The sequence below is a fragment of the Carya illinoinensis genome, chromosome 5 (genome assembly GCF_018687715.1).
Source record: "Carya illinoinensis cultivar Pawnee chromosome 5, C.illinoinensisPawnee_v1, whole genome shotgun sequence".
NCBI classification, from domain to species: Eukaryota; Viridiplantae; Streptophyta; class Magnoliopsida; order Fagales; family Juglandaceae; genus Carya; species Carya illinoinensis.
In genome coordinates, this window is record NC_056756.1 from 19795388 (window position 1) to 19802927 (window position 7540).

Consider the following 7540-nt stretch of genomic DNA (forward strand, 5'->3'; position numbering starts at 1 on the left):
ATACAAAGTTTTTTTTTTTATTTGTATTCATCTTCTTTCTATCAGTCTTCTCCCATAATCTTGTATTTTCATTGTTCTTTACTATTCTCACTTGAAGTTCCTAACAAAAGACTTGGGGTGAGGGAGAAAAAATGACAAAAAGAAAAAACTTAGACTGACGTGGTATTGTCATTGTGAGGTATTCCTTTTGTATCTCCAGCAGTTTTTTTCTAATTAAAAAATTAATTAAAACATGAATTTATGGGTTATATGGTCATAATATTCATTCCCTTCATAACTCGGTCACACCATGTCCTACCCAATTAGGCCACTCATTCTTCATTTTTTCCTATCTCTCTTTCTCACATACTCACTTCATGTATTGATACCTACGAGATATTGAAGACTTGAAGAGTAGAAAACATACGAATTAAGCAATAAGGATATATTATAGAAAAATGCTAAGTGTCCTGATAGCGGGTCTCAATAATGGATCTCAACACTTTTTTATTTATTTAGTATTTAAAGAATTGGTTTTTAATAAAATTGTAATCTTTTTAATAAAAGTGTTTAAGATGATTAAAAAAAGGAAATTCACTTATTAAAAATTCTCGATTGCAGTAGTGACACCCTATATTATTACAAGGATTTGATTAGGCTAAGGAGCCCCGAGTCAATGAGAGCTTAATCACAAACTACAATCGATTAAACCGGGCTCGTGTTCAGGTAAGAGCAATCGAGCTCGCCTTTCAATGGACAAACTCTATCTTTTGGTGCGAGACAAATCTTATATTACATGACTTCTGAACTTACCTTTCGGTTCACCTTTACTTTCGATGATGGATGGTGCTAAAGTAGGGGTGTGCATTTAGACCGGATTTTTTTTCCGGTCCAGTCTGGAAATCCGGATCCGGGTGAATCCGAGCAGTTTTCCGCCTGGATTATACTCAGACAGTTTTATAAAATCTGGATCCGGTTACGAATCTCGTTTTATAATCCGGTAATCTGTAACCGGGTTTAAAACCTGCTTGATTTTATTATTTTGCCGAAAATGACACCGTTTCAGGCTTTGATTTTTTTCCCCTCAACTCTATTGAACGGAATGCAAAACTCTCACTTCAAACTTCAGTCTTCTCTCAAACCCTAGCCATGCCGTCTCTCAACCCTAGCCATGCCGTCTCTCATCCGTGCCGTCTCTCATCGCCGTCTCTCAACTCTCTCGAAGCCTACAGTATGTTAATCTCTCTCTCTTTGTTTCTCTGTCGGTTTGGTTAGATTTTTTTTTTTCTGGGTTTGTATTAGATTTTTTTTCTCAGTTTGGGTGGATTTCCTTTTTCATGCTTTTGGTCTCTCTGTCTCTGACTCTCTCTTGGTTTAGTTAGATTTTTTTTCTGGGTTTGTGTTTGACTTTCGCATCTATTTGGGTTTGTATTTGATTTGTTTTGGAAAATCTCTTTTTTTGTTTGTATTTTTTTCTGGAAATGACATTGAATTCTTTATTTATTTGTTCTGTTTTTGCTAGTGACTGGCATTTGGGTTTGGTGGTTATGATTAATAATTAATATTTCTGGATAGGAAGTTGTAAAACATGGGTTTTGGCCTTTTTACTTTTTAGTGTTTAAGTTGTGGTTGTTTGATAGATTGTTTTTGAACTTTATAAGTATTCAAAATTTCCTTACGTATATGCCACATCTGATGAGATGACATTTTCACTGATGACCATCTTAGATGATTGTTATGGTTTCATTTAAGGCTGTTCAACAACACATAACTTTGACTATACAAACAGCTTTTTTTTTATTATTACTATTTTGTTTTTATTGAGCTTTAGTGTAATAGGCTTTCCATTTATGATTTTATTTGGAATTAGTTGATTATTCATGCTGGATTCACTCTTTGGGGGAAGTGACATGAGCTTGTTAACTCCACAATAATTCCATTATCCATCACAATACTCTGCTCAAAACTCTTAAGCATATTTAGGAAAATGGACTAAACAAAATTCTTAAAAAGAAAATGGTTAGTAGAACAAAATAGGATTTTCTCTTTCACTTCTATGTGTTCTGTGTCTTATTTGACTCGTGATAGAAAACTTACATTACTGGGCTTGTAGAATGTTGCTTAATACAATGTGATACAAAAGGAGAAGAAACAAAGGAAAAAGGAGAATAATATTTAGTTCACCCTTCAACTAATCCCTTCCAACAAAATTTGTTCTCCATCGTCTAGTCCTTGAAACACTAGATAAATATAGATAGTGCCACATTTTCAATAAGGCAGCAATAAACGTGGTTGTTTAAGGAAGGGTAATACTAACTTGAATAAAAACAACTCATGGTTTTGTAATGTCTTGTGGACTGATACTCTGCCTTTTGCCTTCTAAAATAAAGTTCTTGTTACACATAAAAAATTTATGGTTTTGTAATGGACTACCTAGAAGCAGAACCTATTATGTCTAGCATTTTTCCTCGCCTGGTAAATGGTCATTTTCTTGCCATAAAGATAGAAGAGAATCAAGGAACTTGAAAAAGTAGAATTGGCAAAATGCTTGTATATGTTTTTCATGGTTCTAATGATGTGGATGAATGATTTCACTGTAGTTATAAGTGTTTGTATGCACAACATCACTCATTTCCAAAATTCACATTGTCATGAAGCAATATATTACTAATCATAATTTATATTTTAAGCTTTGGTGTTTTTACTCTTTTGTGTTTAAGCTTTAATCAAATTACTAGAAATTGTAAAAAGAACATTGCTTTCCTTCCTTATTACCTTTCCTTCACCTTTCCTTATAACCCAAGACTAAAGTAGAAAGCAGCATACATTTTAATCTAGTTTATCCCAGCATGCACACAAGAAGATAGGAATTAATGTTCATTTACGATAGAATTGGATAGTAATAAACAATTTTAATAACCATGACTCGTAATAAATGCAGCTTGGGCAGTGATACTATATTGGTTTTTGTGGTTGCATGTCTCTTGTATTCATATATATTTGCTGAACCAAAGTTTGCATACTATTTATTAAAGCTCTAAATTGACAAATATTTATTATATATATATTTTTTCTTATGCTTAAAGCAGATGGAAGGTAGTTTTAGTGAGAGTGTTGGTGGTTCTAGTTCAGCTCATATTTCATTAGACATGGAGGAAGACACTAGTCCTTTAGTGCCTTCCTCCATGAATGCCCAAAACCCCAGGCCGACACCATCTCTTCCCCCAAATCCAAAAAAAGCCAAGAAGGCTACCAACCAATCTCATGTATGGGATCATTTTACAAAGATTAAACCTATTGATCCTATTGCACCTCAAGCTCAATACAATTATTGTTTCAAGATTTATGGATGTCATTACAAAAATGGTACTTCATCAATGTCACACCACCTGGGATATTTTTGTCCAGAGTCTCCCATTAGACAAGATAAAAATTTTGAGAAGGATAAATCACCATCACACAGTGGAGTTAGAATGGATGGTAAAGGATCTAGTCCTCAAATGTTAGGACAATATGATCGTGAAAAATTAAAGGGGATGATTTCTAATTTGTTTATCCAGTGTGAATTGCCATTCAAGGTTATAGAGCATCCGGCATTTGTTAAACTCTTGGGTTATTTAGAGTCTAGACACAACTTGCCATCCCGAACCACCTTCCAAAAAGAGTGTATTGGTTTATATAAAGAGAAGCAAAAGTTGAAGGCTTTGTTGAGCAATCAAAGAGTTTGTTTGACCACCGATATATGGACATCGATGCAAAACAAGAATTATATTTATGTCATGTGTCATTATGTTAATTAAAATTAGGTACTACACAAGAAAATCATAATGTTTTTCAAGATTCCTAATCATAGAGGTGAGACCATTGCTTGGATGTTAGAGTCTTGCTTGATGGATTGGGAGATTAACCGCCTTTGTGGGAGATTAACCGCCTTTGTACGATCACTGTGGATAATGCCACCTCTAACGATGTCGCTATTGATCATGTGAGGAGGAGCATAAGAGATAAGGAGTTTACAATTTTGGAATGCGAGTTTATAGATTTGCGATGTGTTGCACATAATTTAAACCTCATTTTATGTGATGGTTTAAAAATTATATATGATGCTATAAATAAGATTAGAGTAGTAAGATTTGTGAGGTCCTCACCAGTAAGACTTGTGTGTGGAAAAATGGTGTGTCTAGATGTTCCCACTAGATGGAACTCCACATACCTAATGCTTAGTATTGCTGAAAAATATGAAAAAGCTTTTGTGCTAATGGGAGTGAGAGAGTCACAGCCTGCGGTGCCTCCATTTGAAGATTGGCAAAGGGCTAGTGTTTTTATTAAGTTTCTAAAAGTCTTTTATGATGCCACTTTGAAAATCTCCGTCTCATCTTACGTGACATCTAATTTGTTATTTCAACAAATTTCTACAATTGAGCACAATTTAAACAAAATGGGTCGAAGTGGGGATGATATGTTAAGGAGGATGGCATCTAATATGAAACTTAAGTTTGATAAATATTTGGGGGGGCACGAATAAGATGAACTTGATTGTTTATGTAGCTTTTGTCCTTGACCCTTGATATAAAATCACAACCTTGTCATTTTGGTTAAAAAAGTGCAAAGGGGATGAATGCAGAGATAGAATTGAGGCCAATGTAAGATTGCTCATGAATCGTTTGATTGAGCAATACCACAAGTTTTATAGGCTAGATAGTGGAAGATCAAATATGGCACAAGTTTCAAGTTCCTCAAGTATTATTGGTGATGACTTGGAATATGAAGATTTTGATACATCTCTAGATCAATATCTTAAGGGGCAAAATAATTCAGTATTTAGCTTAGACTTAGAGAGGTATTTGTCGAATGTGATTGAACCAAAAGTACTTGAGTTTGATATTTTGGATTGGTGGAAGAGGAACTCATTTAGATATACCATCCTTGCGGAGATTGCACGTGATATATTGGCCATCCCTATTTCAACCGTCGCATCTGAGTCTGCATTTAGCACCGATGGACGTGTAATAGACCCATATCAAAAGCTCATTAGCACCGGAAACTGTCCAATCACTAATTTGCACGCAAAATTGGTTGAGTTGTGAACCACTTAGTTCTTGGGAGGTGGAGGAGCATGTAGAAGACGTTGCCATTGAAGGTAAATACTTTTATTTGTTAATTTTGATTGTTTATTGCTAGTTTATCCATTTAACTTAACCTCTACATTTTTTTCTTCTTAAGGTAACCCTCTTCCTTCAACTTCAGCAACTTAATTTTTTGTTCTTGATGGTGTGAACTTTGGAGCTTCTTTGCATACATTGCATATTCAATCATGGTATGAGACTTTACTTTGTATACTTTTTTTTCTTGTGGGATTTTAATTTATATAAGTTGACTGATCATGTACACTTCATTTTCCTACATATACAGTGTTTATTGTGCTTCCACTTAGAAAATAAAGAAACAACGAGAGGGCATTGTTAATTTGGGTGAAAGATTAGTGTTAGTTGTCCTTACCTGGTTTGATAGGAGTGTTGCTATTCCCAATGTAAGGTTCCTTTTAGAATTCATTAATTTGGATACTACTGTTAGACTCATAGCAGTCCAAGAAGAGAAAAAGTAAATAGAAGCATTTCAATAACTTCTTTCATAACTTCTTCTTGTTTCTAGAGCAGGCACCATCTGGTTACACGAGGAAGGATGTTTTACTAATTGGACTTGGAGTTACTATCCTGGGCATTGGCTTGAAAACTAGATTGGAGGTATTAGCCTCTCTTATGTAATCATTTAAACTTTTTGGTACACTTGATGCTTATTTCTTTTTGTTTTACACTTTTTGATGGAGGGATTCGACCTCTTTCCTGTTTTTAATTTGCCTTTTTTCCACTTACAAATGTTTGCTGGAAATAGAGACTTCAAACTTGCCAATACTTCATTGATCGTGCGGGTCTTTTTCAACAATCATTGGCTCTAAAATTTCCCAAGCATCATAACCAGTACGTTATTCCAGGCAAATACGTTCTTCTCTGCTATTTAATTCTGCCTTAATTTACAACCAGTTGAAGCTTGTAGGCCTTAAGAACTTCATTACCTATTTGGAAAAGTTACGTGGTCACCCATTTTTTGTTATGTTTAGTTAGGACAACCATGGATGCTATTGGCCAGTCTCAACCAAAATATCACAATGCTAAAGAAGACTTATGTCAGTTCAAAGATGGTACTATTTCATCTACCTTGTTGCTTCATCTAGTGTTTAAGAAGCATGCCACATCCTTGCATTTGAAGCTTAGTTGGAATTTTGTTTATTACAATGAGAGGTGACGCAATTGGTAACTGAAGTGTTATGTTTTAATTATATGCGCCAAACACCTTAACATTTTTAGTAGTAGAATTAATACTGCCCATCACAAAAGTCATGATTTCATGTGCAGTTTATAGGAGTTGATCCTCTGCAAGTGGGGAATGTAGTTCAGCTGGTACTGGTTTTGGGCCTAACAGTTGGTTGGATTTCAACATATATATTTAGACTTTCAAACAAAGAAATGACATATAATTCTGTGCTTAAGCCCTTGACAAAGTCATGTATCGCAGCAATTAATGGAGCTTTTTTGAGAAGGCTAGCTGAATGCTCAGTTGGGACATAGAATTAGGTCAGATTACAGGCCATCTGATGGCTTGCAAAATTTCATATTGCAGATTTTACAAGTTCGCTCGAGCGGAGGCTTTTGGCCGCTCGAGCGAATTCAGGCAGATTCAAACGCTCGACTGCCGCTCGACAGGGAGCTCGAGCAGGTTGCTGAAAAACGAAGATCGCTCGAGCGGAGACATTGGCCGCTCGAGCGAAATCAGACAGAGTCGAACGCTCGATGTGTGCTCGATAGGACGCTCGAGCGAAATCAGGCAGAGTCGAACGCTCGACGCGCGCTCGACACCCCGCTCGAGCGAACATCGTATTTTGACAGATTTTAGGTTTTCCGCCGTGGGACCATATAAAAGGCCATTCTTCACTCTAGAGCCGCGGTTTTTTGACTGGAGATGATGGCTTGCAAAAATTTCATATTGCAGATTTTACAAGTTCACTCGAGCGGAGGCTTTTGGCCGCTCGAGCGAATTCAGGCAGATTCAAACGCTCGACTGCCGCTCGACAGGGAGCTCGAGCAGGTTGCTGAAAAACGAAGATCGCTCGAGCGGAGACATTGGCCGCTCGAGCGAAATCAGGCAGAGTCGAACGCTCGATAGGACGCTCGAGCGAAATCAGGCAGAGTCGAACGCTCGACGCGCGCTCGACACCCCGCTCGAGCGAACATCGTATTTTGACAGATTTTAGGTTTTCCGCCGTGGGACCATATAAAAGGCCATTCTTCACTCTAGAGCCGCGGTTTTTGACTGGAGAACACTCTTTGGGAGAGAAAAACATAACTAGAGGGATTCAAATCATTTGTTTTGGAGACGGAATTCCAATTTATTGCACGTACGTTGGATTCATACACGAGCACGAACGGGAGAAAGGCGTTGAATCGTTCCCTTGAGCTTTTGACGACCAGTTGAGGCTGCAAGGAGGATTTTTCAGTGTTTATTT